Below are 24157 nucleotides of genomic sequence, written 5' to 3' on the forward strand. Positions count from 1 at the left end.
CCCGGTTCGTGGCACCAACCGGGACCAAAGGCCTTTAGTCCCGGTTGGTGCCACGAACCGGGACCAATGGGTTGCCTATATATACCCCATCGCCACAGCAGAGCACTCCACAGTGCTCTGTTTTTTCTGGCCGGCGAGGGGAGGGCATTTGGGTGCTCTAGCTCACCTCCTATGCACATGAGGTGTTCGATGAAATGTCTGAGCCACACTAGTTAATCTTTCTCCTCTCGAAACTCGACCTCTGAGCTCCATTTTCCTCGAGATTTTTCTAGGTTTAGCGGTCCGTCACGTCCCGTCCCCGTCTTCACCGCCGTCGATCGCCCGCGCCGATCTCGTCGCCAGCACCACCGTGGTGAGCCTCTTGTTCTTATCTTCTTTCCGAAAGAAAAAAAAAATTCTTACTTTAGATAGATACTTGTCTAATTTTGTTACTTTTATTATTCCTTCTTATTACATAGTGCGATGGTTTTGGTATCCGCCCCCGTCGGCCCTCGTCCTGTCTATGATTCGGATGTGGTATATATTATATTTTTATAACTATTTGGTTCATTTATTGTTTATGACAAATATGCCGACCAACGTGACATAGATTCGGAGGTGGTTGAACCGGAAATTCCAACCGACCCTATTGTTGAGAGGTTAAATTTAGTTGAAGAAGAAAACAATTACTTGAAGGAAAAAATAAAAAAAATTAAGGAGGAGAAGATGATATTGGAGTTGCATGTTGCGGGTGTCGTCGATGATCACAAGATCAAGATGGATGCAATGCGCTAGAAAGATTAGAAAATATGCCATTCATACCGAGGCTTGGTATCATTATGCCGTTGGATCAATTGTTACCTTGGTTGCGATTATGATCGCATTTGTTTTCGCATTGAAATGTTTTACATAGTTTCAATGTATGGTTTAATTAATTAGATGCTCTGGAGAGCTATATATATGTTGTTAGATGAGAACTATGTATGTACTTTGGTTTTAATGTGATGATGAACTTCTATCAATTTGGTCACTTAATTTTCTATTCATGATGTTCTGTAATGGTTTTTGACACACTTAATTATATATAATGCACGCAGATGAACCGGCAATGGATGTACGGTGACAGACACACCTCCGAGTACATTAAGGGCGTGCATGATTTTCTCGAAGTGGCTGAGGCAAACAAGCAGAATGGTTTTATGTGTTGTCCATGCCCTACATGTGGGAATACGAAGTCTTACTCTGACCGGAAAATCCTTCACACCCACCTGCTTTACAAGGGTTTCATGCCACACTATAATGTTTGGACGAGGCACGGAGAATAGGGGTTATGATGGAAGACGGCGAAGAAGAAGAGGACGATGACAACTATGTGCCCCTGAATACGGTGATGCCGCAACGGGGGAAGCTGCTGAAGATCAAGAGGAACCAGACGATGTGCCCAATGATGCTGCAAGGGGGGAAGCTGCTAAAGATCAAGAGGAACCAGTGCCCGATGATGATGATCTCCGCCGGGTCATTGTCGATGCAAGGACGCAATGCGAAAGTCAAAAGGAGAAGCTGAAGTTCGATCGCATGTTAGAGGATCACAAAAAAGGGTTGTACCCCAATTGCGAAGATGGCAACACAAAGCTTGGTACCGTACTGGAATTGCTGCAGTGGAAGGCAGAGAATGCTGTGCCTGACAAAGGATTTGAGAAGCTATTGAAAATATTGAAGAAGAAGCTTCCAGAGGATAACGAATTGCCCGACAGTACATACGTAGCAAAGAAGGTCGTATGCCCTCTAGGATTGGAGGTGCAGAAGATACATGCATGCCCTAATGACTGCATCCTCTACCGCGGTGCGTACAAGGATCTGAACGCATGCCCGGTATGCAGTGCATTGCGGTATAAGATCAGACGAGATGACCCTGGTGATGTTGATGTGGTATGCTCCTATAATACCACGGTTGAAACGTCTGTTCAGAAACGAAGAGGGTTCCTGCGAAGGTGATGTGGTATGCTCCTATAATACCACGGTTGAAACGTCTGTTCAGAAACGAAGAGCATGCCAAGTTGATGCGATGGCACAGTGAGGACCGTAAAAAAGACGGGAAGTTGAGAGCACCCGCTGACGGGTCGCAGTGGAGAAAAATCGAGAGAAAGTACTGGGCTGAGTTTGCAGCTGACCCAAGGAACGTATGGTTTGGTTTAAGCGCGGATGGCATTAATCCTTTCGGGGAGCAGAGCAGCAATCACAGCACCTAGCCCGTGACTCTATGTATGTATAACCTTCCTCCTTGGATGTGCATGAAGCGGAAGTTCATTATGATGCCAGTTCTCATCCAAGGCCCTAAGCAACCCGGCAACGACATTGATGTGTACCTAAGGCCATTAGTTGAAGAACTTTTACAGCTGTGGAATGGAAACGGTGTACGTACGTGGGATGAGCACAAACAGGAGGAATTTAACCTGCACGCGTTGCTGTTTGTAACCATCAACGATTGACCCGCTCTCAGTAACCTTTCAGGACAGACAAACAAGGGATACCATGCATGCACGCACTGTTTAGATGACACTGAAAGTATATACCTGGACAAATGCAGGAAGAATGTGTACCTGGGCCATCGTCGATTTCTTCCGACCAACCATCAATGTCGAAAGAAAGGCAAGCATTTCAAAGGCGAGGCAGATCACCGGAAAAAGCCCGCCATGCGTACCGGTGATCACGTACTTGCTATGGTCAATGATTTACACGTAATCTTTGGAAAGGGTCCCGGCGGACTAGCTGTTCCGAATGACGCTGAGGGACACGCACCCATGTGGAAGAAGAAATCTATATTTTAGGACCTACCCTACTGGAAAGAGCTAGAGGTCCGCTCTTCAATCGACGTGATGCACGTGACGAAGAACCTTTGCGTGAACCTGCTAGGCTTCTTGGGCGTGTATGGGAATAACATAAATAAAATTTATGAAACTAAAATTATCAAAGTATTTTCTGTTCAAAACATTATAATCAACCTCTAGTATTATTGAAACTAAAATTATATAAAATTGATGCAACTAAAATTATCGAAGTATTTTCTGTTCAAAATCATTGAAAGCAAAAATAATTTTCATAAAGAACTTTTTTGTTAGAAACTTTAATAGCAAAAAAGAATTATCATAAAGTAAAATAAATAAGTAATTAGAAACAAAATAAAATAAAATAAATAAGTTTTTTTGTTGTAAGTAGAAACAGAACAAAAAAAATAAAGCAAAAAAGAAAACAAAAAAACAGGCAAAAAATAAAAATTATGCCACCTACTGGGCCACCACGGCCTGAATACGACTAGAAACCCATCCATGGCCAGGATTCAGGCCCGCAGAAGGCCCAGTAGGCCCACAGGCATGTACAGAGAGGTTAGGCCCGTAAGCCTGCTTTAGAGAGGAGCTCGACAGCTCAGGCGCACCGCACCTTATAAACAGGTGTGGCTCTCTCTCAGCTAGCGAGGTGGGACTAAATTCCCACCACCACGCCGCTGTGCAAGGCCATTGGTCCCGGTTGGTGGCACGAACCGGGACCAATGCCACCCTTTGGTCCCGGTTCGTGGCACCAACCGGGACCAATGCCCCCCTTTAGTCCCGGTTGGTGCCACCAACCGGGACCAAAGGCCGCCGCTTTCCGCCCTTTGGGCTGCTGAAAAGAGGCCTTTGGTCCTGGTTGGTGGCACCAACCGGGACTAAAGGGGGGCATTGGTCCCGGTTGGTGCCACGAACCGGGACCAATGCTCTGAGTATATAAGAAAACACTTAGCGTTTTTCAGATTCATCTCTGCAGTTGCCCCGCCCCGACGACGCCGCCAGGCTGCCCGAGCTCGCCCCGTCGACGCCGTCGCCACCCTCTGCTGCCTCGTCGACGCGCAGCCGCCCCTTCCCCGAGCACGCCGCCGGCGGCCCGCCCCGACCACGCCGCGCGCCCCTGCCCCGACCACGTCGTCGTCGCCCTAGCTGCCCCGACCACGCCGCCGTCGCCTCTGCCTCGCCCTGCCCCGACCACGCCGCCGTCGCCTCTGCCCCTGCCCCGACCACGCCGCCGTCGCCTCTGCCCCTGCCCCGACGCGCCGCCGTCGCCTTGGTCAGGGCCGGCACTGCCCCCTTCCTCCCGATTTTTTTCTGCACATATATATGATGTTTTTTTCCTGATTATATGTATATGTATGAGTATATGTATGTGTGTATATCTGTTTATATGTCCTTTTTTATATCTTTTTTTTGCATTTTTATAAAAATGTATATATGTATGTATATATGTTCTCTATGTATATATATGTTCATGTATATATGCAAAAGATAGATTTTTAGAAAAGTTAGGATTTTTTCTGTTCATAGATTTTTTTGGTGATATTAATTATTGTAGAATATGCAAATGTTTGTATATTCATATAAACAATGCATTAGGCAAAATCTTTACTTTTTTCGAAATTTTCTATTTGAACATTTTTTTATGAATGAGAGGAAAAAGGAAAATAAGAAGAGGAAGAAAGGAGAAGAAGAGGAGAGGAAGAAGAGGAGAAATAAATAAGAAGAGAAAAAAAAGAAGAAAAAGAAGAGGAGAAGAAGAAAGGAATAGAAGAGAAGAAGAAAAAATAGAAAAAATTCTATTTTTTCTTCTTCTCTCCTCTATTCCTTTCTTCTTCTCCTCTTTTTTTTCTTCGATCTTCTCCTCTATTCCTTTCTTCTTCTCCTCTTTTTATTTCTTCTTCGTTTTCTTATGTTTTATCGGGTCTGTCGTTGTCGATATACCCCTCTCCCGATAACTTCAACATGAGGGGGGGTCGATATACCCCCTCCCCGGTAATATTATTTTTCCATGTACGTATGTCGTCGTTGTCGATATAACCCCCTCCCGATAACTTCAACACGTGGGGGGGGGGGTCGATATACCCCCTCCCCGATAACATTATTTTCCCATGTATGTATGTCGTCGTTGTCGATATATATAACTCCCTCCCAGATAACTTCGACATAATGGACAGTCGATATTTATACCTCCTCTCGACCGTGATAACTTATACCACAGGAGCACCCCCCCGGCCCTCTCGCTCGACCAAAACTCCCGAGGACACCCAAACCCTAGAAAAAAACGATGTCAGTCTCCTACCCCCTCCCGCCGCGCCCCTACCCTTGAAGCGTTGCCGAGGCCACCCCAAACCCGGAATAAGCTAGGTCTACGTTTGCACTAATATATCCACCTGCTGTCATGTTTGTGTAATAATTGCCATGTTGTAATATTTGCAGAAACAATGGAGCACGGACGAGACGAGCAAGCAGAAGAGGTGTTGGGGGACATAATCTTAGCCAGAGGTGATATCTTGTCGTATCTTAACGACAATGATGGTCTGGAAGAACAGGGTGAAGAAGCAGGCTACGGTGATCGAAGAGTGGAGGAGGAAAGACATGATTATGATGGCTCCGGTGACCCAATGCTGGTGCAAGAAGGAGCCCGTTGTGACGGCTCCGGTGACCGAACAGAGTCCGGCCAGGTAAATATATTAGTTAAGCCTGTGCTGACTAGCTAATTGATGCATTCATTGTTTTGGTATGTACACATATTAATTAACACTCGTCTTTCTTCTTTTTTCTAGCCCTCCGGATCGAGCACAACTTCGGTAAAGAGATGAGGCCTGAAGAGAAAGTTGCGCTCGGATGAAAGGTTTGAGATCACAGCAATCGCGCGCGACGGCCAACCGATTGAACCCATCCGGACAAAGGATGCATTTGCTACTCAGTGCGGGGTTCTAGTTAGGGACAAGATCCCGATCAGCATCCACGAATGGTATAAGCCTAAGAAGGAAGACCCTGAGGTGTCTTATGTCAATGATATGCAGAAAGATGATCTTTGGACTGAGCTGAAGGCAAATTTCACCCTACCGCCAGAGGAGGATCCGGAGAAGCTAGTTAAAGAGCAATTAATCAAGTCTCATGCTCTTAAGAAGATGGCAGACCTATTCAGGAGGTGGAAGAATGAGCTGAAAACGTTTGTCGACAAAGAAGAGACACCAGAATTCATCGACCGGTATGAGAAGATCAGAGATCACTGGCCCGCATTTGTGGCCCACAAGACATCGGAAAAGAGTAAGAAGATGTCAGCGACAAACAAGATGAATGCTGCGAAGAAGAAGCTTCACCATCGCACGGGGTCAGGTGGCTACCTCAAAGCCCGGCCTAAGTGGGCCAAGGCTGAGAATGATCTGCTTGAAAAAGGGATCGAACCACAGACAATGAACTGGACAGACCGTTGCAGGACTTGGTTCTTCGGGGCTGGCGGAACCTTGGACCCTGTATCAGGGAGGTGCGTTTGGACGAACGAGCTTTTGAGAATACCAGTCAAGAAGATTCAGCAATATATCAATGCAGCGCAGGAAGGGACGTTCGTTCCAGACAGAGAGAACGACGAGCTCACAATGGCCCTCGGGAATCCTGAGCACCCTGGACGGACACGAGGCACGCCAGGCTCCGTTCCGTGGAAGGCTGGTTTTCCGGACTCAGGCGGTTACAAAAGCCAGGAGAGGAGGAAAAAAATGGAGCAGACCCAAATTCAGAAGCTGCACGAAAGGGTTCAAGCGCTAGAGGAACGAGACGGCAATCGACATGCCGAAACTACCCCCGAAGCTACCCCGCCATCTCAGCGGAGAAGCAGCGTGGCTTCCACCGAGCTGCTTCAGCCGGAGCATGTCTTGACGGCTCCTGCTAGCTACCCCGTGGATGTTATCACGGAGTCTCAACATTGCCACCTTATGGCGGAATGGCAGAACTTCAAAGTCAAGGCGGCTGTTGGCTCTGTTTTACCTCCTGAACCCGACGCAACCTACCACTGCCGGACGATTGCAGAAGGATATGTTAGGGTGATGGTGGATGAAATAACGGAGGGATTTGAGGACCTCCAGCTTGACCACCCTACCGGTGAAGGGGAGACTCGGCTGGGTTTAGCTCTGAAGACTCCGTGCCTATGGCGGAAGGAGCTCATTAACCTTCTGAATTGGACGCCTCCGGCGAGTAAGGGCACTCCGCCGCCACCTCCTCCTCCGGCGAGTGATCAGGGCACTCAGCCTCCTTCTCCGGCGCGTGCCGGCCCTCCGCCTCCTCCTCCGGCGAGTGGTCAGGGCACTCAGCCTCCTTCTCCGGCGCGTGGCGGCACTCCGCCTGCGCCGGCGTGCCAGAGCAGCCAGCCTCCTCCTTCTCCGCCTCGTCAGCAAGGGTGGAAGAGACCCGCCGCCGCTCCGGCTGCTCCGGCGCGCCGTAGTCCTTCTCCTCCGCCTCGTAAGCAAGGAAAGAAGACAGCCGCAGCCGCTCCGTCTGCTCTGCCGGCGTCTAGCAGTACAGCTGCCAGAGGCGGGAGGCAATACAGATTCGGTCCTTCTCTGAAGACTCCAGAGAAGTTACCATACGAGAGGACCGAGGAGGAGAACGCGAAGATCGTGCGAGCCGAAGTGAAGAACTTCTTTGAAGGGGTGAAAGCAAAGAAACATCCACCTCCGGAGGAGAAGGTAGATCCGGTGAAAGCGAAGCGCACTCTGGATGCCCTGACAAAACCACCAAAGTCTCCGTCGAAAGGCAACTATGAGCGCATTATTGCAAAGACATTTGTCGAAGCGGAGCGGTCGAGAAGTACTGTCAGTGATCAAAGGTTAAAAGAACGACGAGCTGGGAAAAAATTTGCCCAGCTCGGCGAACAAGCGAACCAATCGTGCCCCCCTCTCAAGGTGTCTAAAGACATCGTCGCTAATGATCCGAGGATGGTGGCCGGTTATAGCAATCTTGGAGATTACCCGCCCGACGATGTACATTATGAAATCATGGAGGTGGACGAACACAAATACCATTACGGGAAGCCTCTCGTCAAAGATGAAAGATCTCTAACAACGATGATGCGAAGATTACATGATTGGTACATGAAAACCTGCAGAGAGTCTGATGGGATGAATACTTTGACGCTGAGAGTTAAACCGGAGCATGACCTTGTTGGAATTGAACTGCTGAATGTTCCATTTGAGGAGTTCTTCCAGTTTTTCAATCAAAAGGCCCTCGATAAATCAACGATCACTTGCTACTGTCCGTAAGTAGTACTACTTCTGTCATTAAGTCTCTCTATATAGGTTAGCTCTTTCATTGCATGTATTTATAATTATCCTCACTATATTATGCAGATTGAAGATCGCCGAATTGAAGAAAAGACAAATCGGTGATATTGGGTTCATTAACACAAATCTCATAGATGCATATACGGTTGAAAAACATGCCAAAGAAGCCGAGGCCAACTTGCTACGATCGTTGGTATTAAATCAAAACAAAGATATAATACTCTTTCCTTACAACTTCAAGTGAGTGTTACTGTCTTGTGCATATTCGGTTTCCCTTATTAGTCCAGGTTATGGTAATGTAATTGATGACTTATGCATGCATGCGCAGCTTCCACTATATTCTCCTAGAGATTAAGCTTGAGCAGGGAGTAGTAACCGTCTTAGACTTGAGACGAAAAGATCCCCAGGACTATGCGGACATGACTCAAATGCTCGAGAAGTAAGTTAAATCGATCATTATCCACCATATCAGCAACTTTGTTCATTTCCTGATATCAAGTAATTGTTTTCTTTGTCTGGCAGGGTTTGGAGAAAATTCACCACAAAAGCTCCGGGACTGCCGAAGAAGCTGCAATTTAGACACCCGAAAGTAAGTACTATAGTAGCATGTTCCGCACATCTCCTAGTGATTCAAGCGCTAGTTTCATCAATACCATTTAGCATGCTTGCTTATCAGTTAGATTGACCTCTATTTCTTGTAAAGTGGTTGTGGCAGGAACAAGGGAATGATTTCTGTGGATACTACGTTTGCGAGTCTATCCGCCACACGACCTGTGAGCGGGGCTACTCTGACGAATAATATGAAGTGCGTAAGCAATAATATTCACAATTTTATTTTATTACCATCATTTGTGTCGAGTTTTATTTATTCATATATATATGTATTGACCCCCTTCTTCAAATTAGATGTTTCGGATGCGGGATGAACTCCTAGCAGAAGATCGTATGCGAGCAATTCAAGAGGAATTGGCGGCATTCTTCCTTGACCACGTGATCGCTGAAAACGGAGAATACTATGTGGACCCTGTGTTCTTACAATTTAATTAGGAGATTATATTGTAAGAGATAATTATTGTATATATGTAGCCGGTAGTGTCAGATAGATATACGAGAACTTGTTGTTCGACCAATCTCTCGGAGAAGGAGAGGTGGTCGATATCACTTCTCTCTGTATGCATATGTTCATGACGATCTTCTGTTTCCTTCATTTGCTTACTAGCTAGCGTGTCTAGTCCTCTCCATACGTATATAGTACGTAGCGTCGACCAAGCACGGAGATAAGAAAGGACACTTCTCTCTATTAATTAGCTAGCTAACACAATATATGAAACACCTAAATTAACCCCCCCAAAACCCCCCAACCCCCCAACCCCCCTCCCCTTTAAAAAAAAACAAAAACCCCAGCCCCTGAAATGCTGACGCGTGGATGCCTATTGGTCCCGGTTGGTGACACCAATTGGGACAAAAGGCCATGCCTATTGGTCCCGGTTGGTGGCACCAACCGGGACCAAAGGCCCCCCTGCCTGGGCTGGCAGCAGCGGCCACGTGGAGGACCTTCTGTTCCGGTTCGTGTAAGAACCGGGACTAACAGGGTTAGGGCTTTAGTAACGACCCTTTAGTCCCGGTTCGAAAACCGGGACAAAAGGCCCTTACCAACCGGGGTAAAAGCCCCTTTTTCTACTAGTGGAGCTATCTGGGCAGGCTATGGAAGTGGTGACTGCACTGGCTTCCGCTAACGTGCCGCTGACGGAGCCCTTTGTGACGGGGGCTGTCGGGGCTGCTGACAAGACTGACGCAGATAGAGCTTCCAAGTGGGCGCATAAAAAGGAGAAGATGTTGTGCTACCGTTATGGAGAGAGAGGTCACTTTATTGCTGAGTGTGTGACCGAGCTTTGTGATTCCTGCCTCAAGCCTGCGCATGACATGGGGCAGTGCCCTATTCTGCGGGATCAGATGCCAAGTATCACCATCTATGGAGTATATTGTGCTGAACTGATGTTTTTTGAGTCTCCCAGTGCGAGGGAGATACCTGACGAACCCCAGAGCACAACTACAGGGATTGTCAAAGTCACTAAGAGTGATGTGTCTGATGCGTAGATTATGCACACACTCACTGAGTTAGTTCCAGGTAACTTTGAGTGGGAGCTCACTCGTCTCGAGGATAACACTTATAAGGTTGACTTACAAAAGAACCATGTTTATCTTACTCGCAAAAAAAGAAGAAAAAAAGAACCATGTTTATCTTACAAAGAAAAATAAGTAAACATCAGTATCGTTATCTTTTTTGGTGGGGTGTGTTGTTATCTACCTAAACACTAAAAAAATAAGCATAATGTAATTTAAATAGGAAAAGTTTGAAACATACATGCTTTGCTATCTTGATCTGATGAAAAAAATATGTATTTTGTGGCAAGTTGTCGAAGTCCAAAATGTGGCTAAAATTAAAATCGCCGGAAAAACTCATAAACCTAAAAACCTAGGAAGATGCAAATCAGTTACACGACTACTACATGTTAAGACTCATCGAATGTACAATCGAAGATTCATTTCCCTGCGATCAATACCAATATTGGCAGTAGTTAAAATTGTTTAAACAGATGAAGTTTATAAATCCTATATTTTTTATCCACATACCAATATTACGATATATTAACTTTGCTCATATAATTTTTGTATTGAGACTTTTAGCGCGTAGTAGGCCTGTTCAAATTCACGAGCAGCCAGCGAAAGGAATCCACTCGCCAATCATATACTCCCTCCGTCCCATAATATAAGAGCGTTTTTGACACTAGTGTAGTGTAAAAAACGCTCTTATATTTTGGGACGGAGGGAGTACAATATATTAGACTGGGCCCATATAATATACAGAGCTGAGAACACACTAATGACTAATCGCACCTGCAGTATCAAGTCTGGCAGGATTGAGAAATAGCGTAAGTTCTGTGGTGGAAGTTGTGGAATAACAATATATACCCATTATGCCACCTTACTATATATATAATCAAATTAGAGAGCAGCAGTCACTGAATAACCCTCCTGCATTGCCAATCGTTTTCTGGGCTCCTACACCAATAAGTAGGAAGAAATGACTCAAATATTTCTCCAATTAGAAATGCAGAAACAACGGTGCAGCAAACAAAACCAAATGTACTAGTGGATGACCAAGGGTGCTAATTTTCAATTGGATGACCAAGGGCGCAGAAACAAAACCCATTTTTTTAAAAACGTACTCTTTCTTTAAAAAAAGACGAGCATTTTATAAATTGTGAACATTAAAAAAAAGGGTTTTTATGAAATAGTGAACATTTTTTTATGTTTCCAAATAATTTTTAGAAGTGAAACCATAAAGAAAAATAAATAAAAAAGTATATAGAAAAAACCAGACTTGATCTTTCCAGAAGGTTGCCAAACTGGTAAAAAAATAGTCATGAATCTTCTAGGAAGTTCCTACAACCAAAACGTTGTGCACACTACTGCCGCTAAAATGGGACGGTCAATTATCACATCGTTTGTTTTGCTAAAAGCTAACGTCATGAGTATCCGAGAGGGTTGTAATTTCTATGACATGCAATGAAAATGATTTAAAAAATGCACCAGTTGTAAGTTATAGTCAACACATATAGTTGTGAGGAGTTTTTTTTAGAAATTATATTTGTTAGGAGAGTGAGAGGCGGTTTTGCGAGGAAGCAATCCAACTAGGGGTGAGTCTATGTCTCGCTTTATACCAGACAGAAGACCGCATCACCTACATGGAGCTTGTAGTGGTTCGGCCCAGTAACCTTGTGGTAACGTCGTGTCGATGTCACTCTAAAAGGTAATAAAATATTCATTGCACATTGTTTTCTGTTTAAATTCTGATATAAAATACATATATTGTGAGGGGAAATTTGGTTTGATTTTTAAGTGTTCATCACATTTCTAAATTGTAAATGAAGTCTAAAAAATCTTCGCTCAACTTTTGAAAATGTCTATACAATTAAAAAAAATACATTTTATATTTCAAAAATGTTCAAATATTTCGAAAAAATGTTACACGACGTTTTAAAAACGTTTTATACAACTTAAATAATGTTCATTTGTTTCGAACAAAATATTTGTGAAAATTTTAAAATATATTTATGCATTATTAAAAAAATGTTTGCATGGTTAAAAAACGTTCATATCAAATCAAAAACATGTGTCAACATGTACTTAAAAATTGCTTAACATTTATTCAGAAACAAAGTTCAATACAACTATTTCAAATTTTTTTAATCATGCATCTAAAAATGTAAACGTATATAACAATGTTTTAGATGCCTCCGAAAAATGTAGAAGGTGAAAAAACTTTGACATCAAAAACATAGATTTTTAAAAAAGTTAACGTGTAAAAAATAGTCGTAATGTATACAAAACATATACAATATCTATGAAAAATCAGACCTTTGTCGAAAGTAAGAAAAAGTAATGAAAAAGAAAAAAATGTGTGAAACGCAAATAAATCAGAAGAAAAAAGGAAATCAAATAAGAAAAATCATAAGAAAACTGATTAAAACCTTAAGAAAAGTGACGCAAAACATGAAACCCCCCATAAAATACAGGGCAAAAATTATCGCGTGCAGCTACAGTATTGAGCCCGCCCAAATACCGCCAAGGCGAGCCGTAATAGAAATCAGTATGGGCGACATATAGGTCCAGTGTCCAACTAGTCCCTTAATTGCGGATTTCATATTTGACATGCCTTGCGTCAAATAGATGCTTTTTAGCTAGCCTAGCTAGGTTTTTCTGTTCAGGTTTCTATCGGTTTTGGGAACCTTCTAAAAAAGGTTACTGTGTTGTTTTTCTTTTTGTTTGTCTCTTTTTACTGGTTTTCATTTCTCTTTTACCTTTTTTGTTTTTTTGTTTTTTCTTTCTTGTTTCTTGTTTCTTTTCTTTTTTTCATACCCTCGTAATTTAAAAATAATAATTTATTTTTTTGAAAAATGTTTGGAATTTCAAATATTTTTTCGATTTTAAGTAAATATTCGGAATTACAAATTTTGTTCCCTTTTGAAATTTTTTTGAATGAAATTAGTCATAAAGAGAAAAAATATTTGCAGTTTTAAAAATATGTTCACATTTTCAGAAAATCTTTCACTAACTCAAAAATTGTTTGGAGATTTAGAGAATGTTTAAAATTTCTAATTTTGTTCCTGTTTTCGAAAATGTTCAAAAATCAAATTTCCTTGTGTAGCTCATCAATGCTATCTTTCCCAAGATAAGAGAAATACTGATTAGAAGCAGCAGCATTGTTGCACGCTAATTCAGCATAGCCATCGTCATTTTCGATCCCATACTATATGTGGGCCGGTGTTCTTTATACAACATACTACTACACTATATATAGAGGTTTAATATTGTTCATGTCTACCCTAGGAAACATATCAGTTATGGAGTCATACTATATGTTCTACCAAAATAGAAGTCCATGACAATTTCTAGACAGAACCATCACCGGCTCAGGGCGTCCTCCCCATGGGCGCGGCGGCAGCCATTCAGCTCATCACAAATGAATTTGAGTGGCTTATATCGCTCGAGTCTGGCTCATTGGAAACAACCGATTCGGCCTTTCCTAGTGGGCCTGGCTTGGAGGTGCTTTAAAAGTTCATGCGACACGGCCCAAACAGTGATTGCAAGCAACCAATAGCCCAAAAACTGTGTGGTAGCAGTGTCAATTCTTCTCTTAGGAAATATAGCCCCCTCCTCGCTCCTTCAATCTTAAACCACTGTTCTTCATCCGCGCCACAGGGTTGTCACTTCTCCGGTGATCAGCGGCGGCAACTCACCCCACATTAATGCGCCTCTCAACTTCTGCCTCTAGAGTCACGTGCCGTTTAATCCTGTTTAAACCCATTAACGATCTAACAATTCAAAAAATTGTGTTTTTTTGGGGGAAATGAACTATGGAGAAAGCTAAAGCTAACCCTGTTGCCTAGTGAGCTGGCACACTTATTATTCTACTTGGCACACTTATTATTCCATAATACCTGGAGTTGGCTAGTGAGCTGGCACACTTATTATTCTACTTGGCACACTTATTATTCCATAATACCTGGAGTTGGCTAGTGAGCTGGAACGATGAGATGGCCGCATAAATGGTGACTTGGCACGACACCTGCTGGCCACGTTGGAACTGACCTGTGGGCCATGGTCATCAAATTTGCTTCAGCAGGGCATCCTTAAGCTTTAGACCAAAGGAATTTCACATACAAAATCAATGGTGAGGTGGCGTGTCTGTTTTTGTCGAAAACGGGGTGACCCCTACCTCTACATCATTGTGATGCACACCTTGCTGTCATGTCTGTCTATACCTCATAATAAATCCACAACAATTAGATCCTACATTTCCTGTCACCAAGGAAAATGTCACATGAATAAAATTGGTACATAATCTAATGTCTTGATGTCTCAACGCAATCAAACCATTACATAATTGAGTAAAAAATGTAAAAGCATTGGTAGATGATAATTTATTCTCCCAAGCCTTTAAACAAAGCAACATCATCTGGTGCCGGACTAAAATCTCCCTTGTAGTCCCTCTCCTGACTATGATCTTCAGACTGTGCAACAATCTCAAGGAGGCGGTGCTCTACTTGCTTCATATCTTGTCGTTCTTCTGGATTGGGCTTGAGACAATCCACGGCGACCCTGCTAACCATTTCCAAGAGATCAATATCCGCCTCACTTGTAACATCGTTATCAATAAAGTTTCTTGCTCTTTTTGCTAGACAAGCTTCAACAAAATTTGCAACATAGCTCCTCTCAGCATCATATGTTGCAGGCCTCCTTGTGATAAGTTCTATGAGGACAACTCCAAAGCCGTAGACATCGCTCTTCTGTGTGACAATTCCTTGTTCCATATATACTGGATCTATGTAGCTCATGTCCCCAATGACATGTTCTGTCATCTCGGTTTTTCCTCTCACGAGTAGCTTTGATGTCCCAAAGTCTGAAACCTTTGGGGTGAACTTTTCGTCCAGAAGGATATTGGCAGATTTAACATCACCATGGCGGACTGTGCTCTCCCCTGCTGAATGCATGTATGTCAAGCCTTCGGCTGACCCGACAGCAATCCTCAGCCGTGTGCCCACTAGAATCTTATCTCTGCACTTGAAGAGGACATCATACAGATTCCCTCTCGCTACAAACTCGTACACCAACATGGGAACATCCAGCTCTAAGCAGCAGCCTATGAGCATGACAATGTTCTTGTGCCTCATCGTAGATTGGATTATGACCTCATCGGTGAACTCCTTCTTCATGTGCGTGTCAACCTTGATGGACTTCTTTATAGCCACTTGTTTTTTGTCTTTGAGAGTCCCAAGATAAACCTTACCAAAGTGGCCCTCTCCGACTACACGCCTGTAGTTATTTGTCATTTGTTTAATTTGTTTCCTTGTATAGATCCTTATATTCTTTACACCATTTAGTACCGGACCACCATTTTGTTCATAGAACCTTCTAAATTTTAGTAGCTGATGGACCATAACCATGAGGACCAAGACAACAATCATGGCAGCAATACCTGACAAAGTGCAAAATAGTCAAGCTTCAAGTTTACTCATGTCAAGATCTTCATATATACAATCACCAAAATAGCATTACACTTAAATGATAGAAAGTTCAATTAACTTGACATGCTATTTCTCCATAATCAACTAAGTAACTAATTGTACAACTAGTAAGCCAACTGATTGTTTAAATTAGTATATAAGGACTTAATTTTGTGATGAAACTAAAGGTACAGCTACAAGAAGTACAGAAACTGAATTTACCATTGTTGGCAACCCAGAACCTGGATGGTATAGGACTTGTCAGTTATTGCTGGGCATAGTTTTTTACATCAATTCTCAAACTCAGTTCATTAAGAAAGAAGAGCTCTCTTTCTGTCTTTCAGGCATTACCATGGGAAAAAATATATGCCATAAGAAAAGGAACAGAGTGGGTACTATTCAAGAGAAATATGCACGTTGATTTTCAAGTACCAAATCCAATTATATAAAATCATCATGCCGCCTGCCTCTTGTACTCAGCATTTAGTAAATCATCATGGTTGTGTGCATCCTCTAAATTCAGAGGCCGGGAGATAATACAACTTTTTTAGATAAAAAGATTAGTGCTTACCCACAACCACTTTTGCTGCAAGGGGGAATTTCTCTGTGCACGTTCCTTTTATGCCGTCCCCTTTCATTCCGGGTTTGCATGGACAGTCATATCCACCCAACCTATTCTTACACACCCCATCGCAAGGATAATCGTTCTGGAGATGAGGATTTTGTTTCCGGAGCTCGCACTCGTTGATGTCTGAAAGAAAACGATTAAAAGATGTGAATGCTTGATTGAGCAGCTAATTGTAACAGAAAATAGTTCCAAAAATGATTGAGCAACAATCTGTGGGATTCAACAGCTTTATGCAAATTCATTGTGTACATACCTTGGCAACCATTAGGAATGTAAGGGTTGCCATCGTAGTGCTCCCAGCACTTGCAGAAATAGCCTTCGGCACTGGTTGCGTTGACACAAGAGCTGTTGCCGTTGACGCACCTGTAGCCTGGACGGACAGGGCCGCCCGCGTACGGACATGAACCGTCCCTGAAGGCAAAGTCGAGCACCATGGGGACACCCCTCGGGTACTTGTTGGATAGCACCTCGTAGCCTTGGCTGTCCTGGTCAGAGAAGTTGTACCAAGAACTCTGCACCACCATCCCGTACGAGCAGGGAGAGCTTTCCCAAATCGTGTTATTCTGTGGATTGTACGCCACCCTTGGATCGAACGACACAGAAACGCGGTGGCGATGTATCTTTTTGAAAGGGCTGCCTCACAGGTAGGGCTGCCAGAAAAAGCCCGTTCAGTAATAATTCAGAATGCTGCTAGCCCTCCCAATTCAGTAATTCCTATCAACTTTTTTACTTACTGATTAGTAAGACGCACAAAGTATATCCATTTAGACAAACAAAAGAATGCATGTATGGTGCAGTGCAGGTGTACCTGAGTCCTGAAGAGCATTTCGCATCAGGGCTTCTCGAGCCAATCAAGTCAAGCGTCATCTTAGCTTCGACACCCATGCCAACACCAATGAGAACATTGCTCTTGTGTGATAGGTAGAATGGCCTGTTTAGCCACGTAAGCTGAAGCTTGAGCAAGTGGTCGCGAGCATTCTTGACGCAGTCGGATCTCACTATTCCGTATGCCCGTGCCTCACTCTTGGCCATTGATATGTCCATGAGCTCCACTGGCACTTTCCACTCCTTCTTCAGCGTTGGCTCGAACGTGTCCACCGGTTCATAACCATGAAGCGTGTACATGCCCTCCCCCATCTTGTTGAATGAGGTTCCTCCTGTCCTGTTGAAGAAAAGGAACAAACGAGGGGGATTGAACGAGTCATTGCAGGTGACCTGGAAGCCCTCGACGAAGCATCCCAGCTCCATGCCGAACGGGAAGGGGACGCTGATGTTGCCGCACATGGACTGGCAACCCTTGAGCGTGATGGGCCGGCGCTGCAGACCTTGCTCTTCAGCGCTGGCACCACCCCGCCACAGAGTTGCTGCTGCTGCGGCGAGTAGTAAAAGCTTCAGAGCTGGCAATGGCAGCAGCCAGGATTGCAAGGGTGTCGCCATGCTGCTAAGCTTCCACCTAGCTAGCTAAGTAGCTCAGCTCCCTCTTGTGTTCTTGCTCTCTATACATATGCCAAAGCTACATTGGGTTGCAGCTAGCAAGCTAACCATCTTCTGATATCCTATATCAATTGGCAATGTCAACCCTCGCAGTGTCTATACTCTATATGCTACATTAGGTTAAGCTATCCATCTTCCGATAACCTATATCAATTGGCAAGGTCAACCCTCACGGCGTCCATACGCTACATTGGGAGTATCACGGTATCCAGTGAACATGGTCATGTGGCAATCTCCATGCTGGAACACATGCATGGCTCGTTAACCGATCAGTTAAACAGAGCTCACGGCAGTATAAAATTATCTAAACACATACTAGCAATGAAGATCAGGGATATGAGACCACAGACCAGACGCGTCCAGAGTTCAAAGCCGCTGACGCATCAAAGATAGGCGGATCCTAGTTTGCCCCTACCCCTGTAACCTACTCCCATTGGTTGCACTTCTACTTGTAAGTAAGTATTGAGCTGTTTTGGACAATCAAGATGAGCGCACCGGAGACAACGTAAACCGGTCAGCAGGCCTCAAAACTCAAACTATGTGCAGGGCGAAAGCCTATTTTGAGAACCATTTGCAGCATCTGGAAGCACTGTGTTGAGACTTCAGAGCAGTTTTTTCGCACTGAAGACCGTAGGGAGGGGCATTTCATCATACACCTTGGAGGCGTGTATACATACGGGAGGAGGAGAGGAGATATTACCGTGCCACGGAGCGAAGCACGTCACCGAGGTCGCCGCCATTGCCTCGAGGCCGAGATCGATGGCGGACACAAGGTTGCAGAAGCAACATAGGGATGGGATCCATTCATCGGTTTACCATGTCTCCAGTACCGCCCGCCCACCGCGGGCGTGAGGCCGGCCAGAGACATCGACGCGCGTCGTGGTGCTGGTGCTGGTACAGGTCTCCGGTGAGACCGGCCATCTCTCCCTGCCGGCCCGGTAACAAGTTCACCGGAGACGCGCGCGCCGGCGACGGGTGCAAGTGTCAGGCTGCTCTGCTCCTTCAAGTGTCACCTTCGTCAGTCACAGGTGTTCCGCTCTTCAGTTAACGGACGGTCATGATCGAAGCTCACGTCAGGATCCAACGGCTCAAGTTGCTCGCCTAAGCCTGAAGCGTCTTTAAAAAAAAAAGGAAAACGCACACCTCGTTTATTAGGAGAGGTAATTTCACTCAAAAACTCTTGGACCCAATCGAAAATATAGCCAACCCAGCGAGTGTATGAGCAACCATATTAGCCTCTCGGTTACAATGCTTTGCAAGGGATGAAGTTTCACAGAATTAACACAGAAAAGTTCAACAATGGGATGAAGTTACTGAGGTGACAATAGTAACTAGTTAGTAAAATCAACTTTGCAAGGGAGTTTCTGCGCATCAATTGGTAACTTACAGTTTGATCCCCACAAACATTGCAATGTATCAGAATTAACTAATAAGCATATCTATAATACATAAATAGTTGATCCCTACTATCTTATTTCTCTTGACATGCAACCTATCAACATCACAATCAACATGCACACTACCCACTTCACTACCTATGCGATGCAGCATGCCACACCATCACAAATCCCCACCACATGCATCATATCTATTTATTATTTTTAGTAAAAAATTAAATCTTTGTTTTGAGTCAACTGCAGCTACCAATGGTATTAGTTTCGACAAAAGTAATGTGCAACCGGTACTCACTGGTCGATCAATGAACGATGCTCCATCCAGCGGGTGTGCTTCATTTTGTCCCATGCATGCATGGTTAGATCAATAGGATCGTGCAAAAATTGGCCGAGCGCTGTCGTGTGTGTAGCAGCGCTCTTTCCTGTAAGCCACACCCGGCCGGTACTTGGCCTCCAGTTCGTAGCGTCCCTTCCCATCCTCCCTATTTCCTCTGCCTATGGTGGAAACGAATCGATCGACAAGGTCCGTTACTAGACGAGATAATTATATATTGCCTAGAACGCGTTGTCTTCCCCACTTATTCCAATCATGACTCCCTAGGCAAGATGAGGGTCGAGCAAAATTCGTTGCCTTGGCTCTTCTCTCCATCCCTCCTCCATCGATCCATTCTCGTCATCATTTAGTTGAACCTTCTTCGTCTTGGCTCCACTCCTCTTCAGGTTGTTATTCTGTGAATTCTTGCTATTGTATTTTGATTTCTGCTGCGCGTACCTTGAGATCCTCTAGGGTTTGGTCCGCCCACGTTCCTCTTAAAATTAAGATCTTATTGTGGCAGGCCATGCGGAGCCGCTTGCCTGCGGCTGACCAGATCATTAAACGTAATGGGTAGGGCTCTGAATTATGTGCTTTGTGTGGTTTGGTGGATAATTATGACCATATCTTCTTTTGTTGTCCTCTGTTCAAATTTTTCTGGAGCCGTCTTAGTGAGTGGCTTGGTGTTACCTGGGCCTCGTCCAACTTTGGGGAGCTGGACCCCTAGTGAACTCTCTCTCTGGGCAGCTGAGAAGGCTTTTTTGGTTCGGCTTTGCAGCCATGTGTTGGACTCTTTGGACTACTAGGAACAAATATACCATCGAGCACACCTTCCCTAACAAGGCGGTTGACTGCATTTTTGAAATGCCCTCTCTTTTGCAGCAGGAGAAATCTCTGATTAAGGAAGGCGATGTGGCGGCTGCGGCACTTCTGATCTCTCACGTTCGGGGAACTGTGAACTTCATCCTGGGCAGGGATTCAGTGCAGTTGTCCTAGTTGGGTGCTATCTTCGCCCTCTTTATTTTGTCTCGCCTACGTGCCATGCTTCCTGTTGCCGGTTGTGGCTCTCCCTTCCTTCCTTAACTACTATCGTACTCTTGTTGATTTGCGTTGTATGCTGGGTGTTTGTTGACTCTTGTCACGCTTGGTGGCTTTATCAATTTAAAATTCTAATGTGAGCCCGAGCTGCGGTGATCCCGGAATCTGTGCCGCCAGTTTTACCTCGTGATAACTGCAGCTACAGGTATTGGCGCAGGTACTGCTTTTCTACTCCATTTCTTTTTATAGGATATGGCCCACAACTCAGATGACGCCCTGGTAATTCCGTCAGTTACCGTCATCACGGATCAGAGGGAGATGGATGTAGTGGGCTGGCTGTATGTATATTCTCTATATTCTGGACTAACTTCCACCGTTAAGCTCATTTATGATTGCCCACTGTTGCAGCTCTACCTCACCGAACACTCACTCCCTGCATTTACTTGCTTCGAACCAATCAGCACTCAAATGTGCAATGAAGACGCCTGTTCTCCTGGACATGTCAGCTGCTTTGAAAACTGACCTACCATGCACCACGTGAAAATTGGGCATCAAATTCAACTGAATATTTGCTGGTTTATAGTACCAAGAAGACTAACAGTAAACATATCTAATTCAGAAATAAAAGAAACTTCAACAACTCTGACAGAACTTCCATTGAAGCCTATAATCTGTCCCAGGGAAGCATGATCTGAAGCAAATTATTTTATACAAAGACGACCAACATACAGGCTACAAATTCTAATTATACAAATAGACCACAAATTCATGACTTCGCCTTCTCTGTAAGTGCACATACTTACTTCAGTCTCAGCTCAGCCGCCTTATGACAATTGTTCCGATGGTGACCTTCAACGCCACAATTCTTACAACTCGCCGGCTTCCGAGGTTGTTTTGGTACATCGCCGCGATCAGGACAAATTGTTGGCTTGTGCCCTTGTCACCAACAAATGCTGCAGAATCTGGTTCGTTTACACAACCTTAGTAAACTGCCTTCTCCCTACTTGTGGTAGGCCTCTCCATCTCCTCGTCCTCCACTCCCAGCACTGGTGAGTTGTGTCCGGCATCACATTTTGTATCGCTGCTTCCATCGACCGATTTTGATCTGAAAACCATCCACAACGCATCATTATTCTTTCTCTACTAATTCAAGTTTGCATATGATGCAATAGTAATTCAGAATATATTACCTGTAAGGATGGTTTGCGGTGCAGTCCCACCCATTATCGTAATGAGTTCTGCAAAAACCCACTGAAATGTTTCAACCTTCTCGTCACGAACGAGCACCCTAGCTAGTATAATGCTCTGGAAACGATTGTTAACACTAAAGAATAGACCAAATTGCATGTCGTACTTATTGGTCCTGTATGTCGTATCAAATCTCACAACATCTCCAAAAAAGAAATAATGCAATCTGCTGTTTCCAGTAGCCCATTAGAGTCCCGATCCTTCCTTCTTTGTCAGCCTGAACTCGGTAGGTGAATTGTGGATCCTTTGAGCAAAGCTCCTAAAACACCTCCATTGTTTTTCTGACATCATTGACTAATGTTACCACACAGATTACACAGTGCTCTTTTCGTGAAAGGTACATTCTTCATCCTACCAAAGAAGCTCCCAATTATACTGTAGACCATCGCGAGATTGTCGTTGTTCTGCCGCAATTGCTGCACAAGATATCTGTTGCACACGTCGATATGCTTGGGCAATGGCCAGTGTATTGTCTGTCCATAGGTCAGAGATAATGAATGATTGTGTTCATCTCGATGCTCCGCAATGTACCACCCATTGTCCTTTGAACGCAACAATCTTATCAAGCCAGGGCATTCACACCGACAAAGAGCGTGTATTTTCAACTATTGATTTCCCCTGCAAAGAGTTTGATCAACAGTATTTCAGTTAATCATAGCTTAAATCTAAATGACCAGCTAAAAAAATTATTTAAAAAAAATGTAGTACCGCACAACCACAAAAATCTCCTACATGCATTTTCTTCAGTTTACATTCAGCCTGCTCTTTCCATATCTGATGTCGAACCCTTTCTCCCACGAATATAAGTTGTAGAAATCATAAGCCTCACCCAGTGTGTCAAAACTTGCTCCTATCTTAGGCACAATGATAATGTCACTATGTTCTTGGGCTAATCGCCGGACAGAATTCTCTAGTGCTGAAACCCTATCAGCACACGGGGGTCTGCCAAGCACAGCAGCCCCAACTAGCACCCTGTAATTCAAACAAAGTATGTCAACCTAATGAGTTCGATATTACAGTTTCACAAATCACCGAGACCAAGCAGCTATGCATGACATAATAATAATGAACACTTGCCCACCACAACCCCCAACAGAAAAGTTCGTACACAACATGTTTGCATCAGAATCGCTTAAATTATATTCACTAATAATGCGGAGCGTAAAATATTGTACAGACTTAGTTTTCTTTACACATCGCAAAGCTTCGACATACTACTTTTTGTTCTGCAAGTTTGTTCAATCAACAGTATGCCTCTTAGATATGCTTCATATAATTTTTCAGAGACTTCACAACAACAGCAGACACGTTGCAGCCGATTCAAAACTATATTGGAGTATATGTGTTTACTCTAAAATAGATTCTACAACTATTTTTCATTCCTTTTTGCGTCCATCCAGGTGTTTTGGGGTCAACCTGCTCGATGGAGGGCTCTGAAGTTTGTGATCTGTCAGCACTGCCTGCACCTGGAACAGCGTTTACAACACAAATCTGGCCGTCAGCACTGGACGCGGTCCTGGCCGGCAGCTCTATCACCGGCGGCGTCCTCACAGGGTAATGAAGAGGATCCATTGTGATGTTGTTTCCGTTCACCTCTTCTAGCAGAGAGTTCTGCTGCTTCCAGAGTTGGGAAAATCATATCTATTCCAAGGTACCAAATCAAAAAACAGTGGCGAACGAGAAGCAGTGGGAAGGAGATCTGTACCTATTTATCGGCTGCATCAAGAACTCCATGCTTGCCTCAGCACCCAGTCGCCTTGTCGCCGGGTCGCCGCTCCCAAGTCCCAACAATGGATGAACCTGGGTCTGGAGGTAGGAGACAGCTGCCCCGAACGACCCACCACGCTCATTTACTGCAGCCCCTACCGCCGTTACCGGAAAGCAGCGGATCTGATCCACGGATCAGGACGCCGGCTGCATGTCGAGCCACGGCTCTGGCTTGCGCCGTCCACGGCGTCCAAACGTCCGTGCAGATGAGGTCCCACGAGTCAGGTGGGTATAGCGATGTATATCTGGATTTATCTATATCAGGTGGACCCCCATACTGACATACGCATTTAAATCACCGAATCACAAAGCTACACTGGACGGGACAGATAGCGAGCTCATGTGAGCTCGCGATCACATACTCCACGTCCCCACGGGGCAGCTCAAAATCTGATCTCTTGCTCACGACATGTTCCCGAGGGGCCAGAGACTCAAGGTAGATCGCGCCTGCAAGTCGTCATAGGTCGATGGTGCGGCGCACTGTGGCCACAATGTCTACAGTTGTTTCTTTTGGCCCAGATTTCCCAAACCGCCAGCAACACCAATGATCTAACTCCTTTCCTCATGTTTTGTTGTGATTTTGATTATTATATAATTTTTTTCTGGCCCAGTAGTCAGTAA

General features: G+C 44.5%; 1 long non-coding RNA gene and 1 pseudogene across 1 annotated transcript; both read right to left on the reverse strand.

Moving 5' to 3' along the window:
* Positions 1-14382: 14382 nt before the first annotated feature.
* On the reverse strand, positions 14383-17836 carry LOC109745990 (wall-associated receptor kinase 1-like; annotated as a pseudogene).
* A 3280-nt stretch (positions 17837-21116) lies between these two features.
* On the reverse strand, positions 21117-23738 carry LOC109745991 (uncharacterized). The gene is made up of 6 exons (XR_006670044.2): positions 23475-23738; positions 23186-23383; positions 22502-22741; positions 21876-22387; positions 21712-21759; positions 21117-21626 (listed from the first exon to the last, which is right to left on the reverse strand). It is a non-coding gene; the product is annotated as an uncharacterized lncRNA (long non-coding RNA).
* Between the last annotated feature and the right edge of the window lie 419 nt (positions 23739-24157).

The sequence above is a fragment of the Aegilops tauschii genome, chromosome 1, assembly GCF_002575655.3.
Source record: "Aegilops tauschii subsp. strangulata cultivar AL8/78 chromosome 1, Aet v6.0, whole genome shotgun sequence".
NCBI lineage: Eukaryota > Viridiplantae > Streptophyta > Magnoliopsida > Poales > Poaceae > Aegilops > Aegilops tauschii.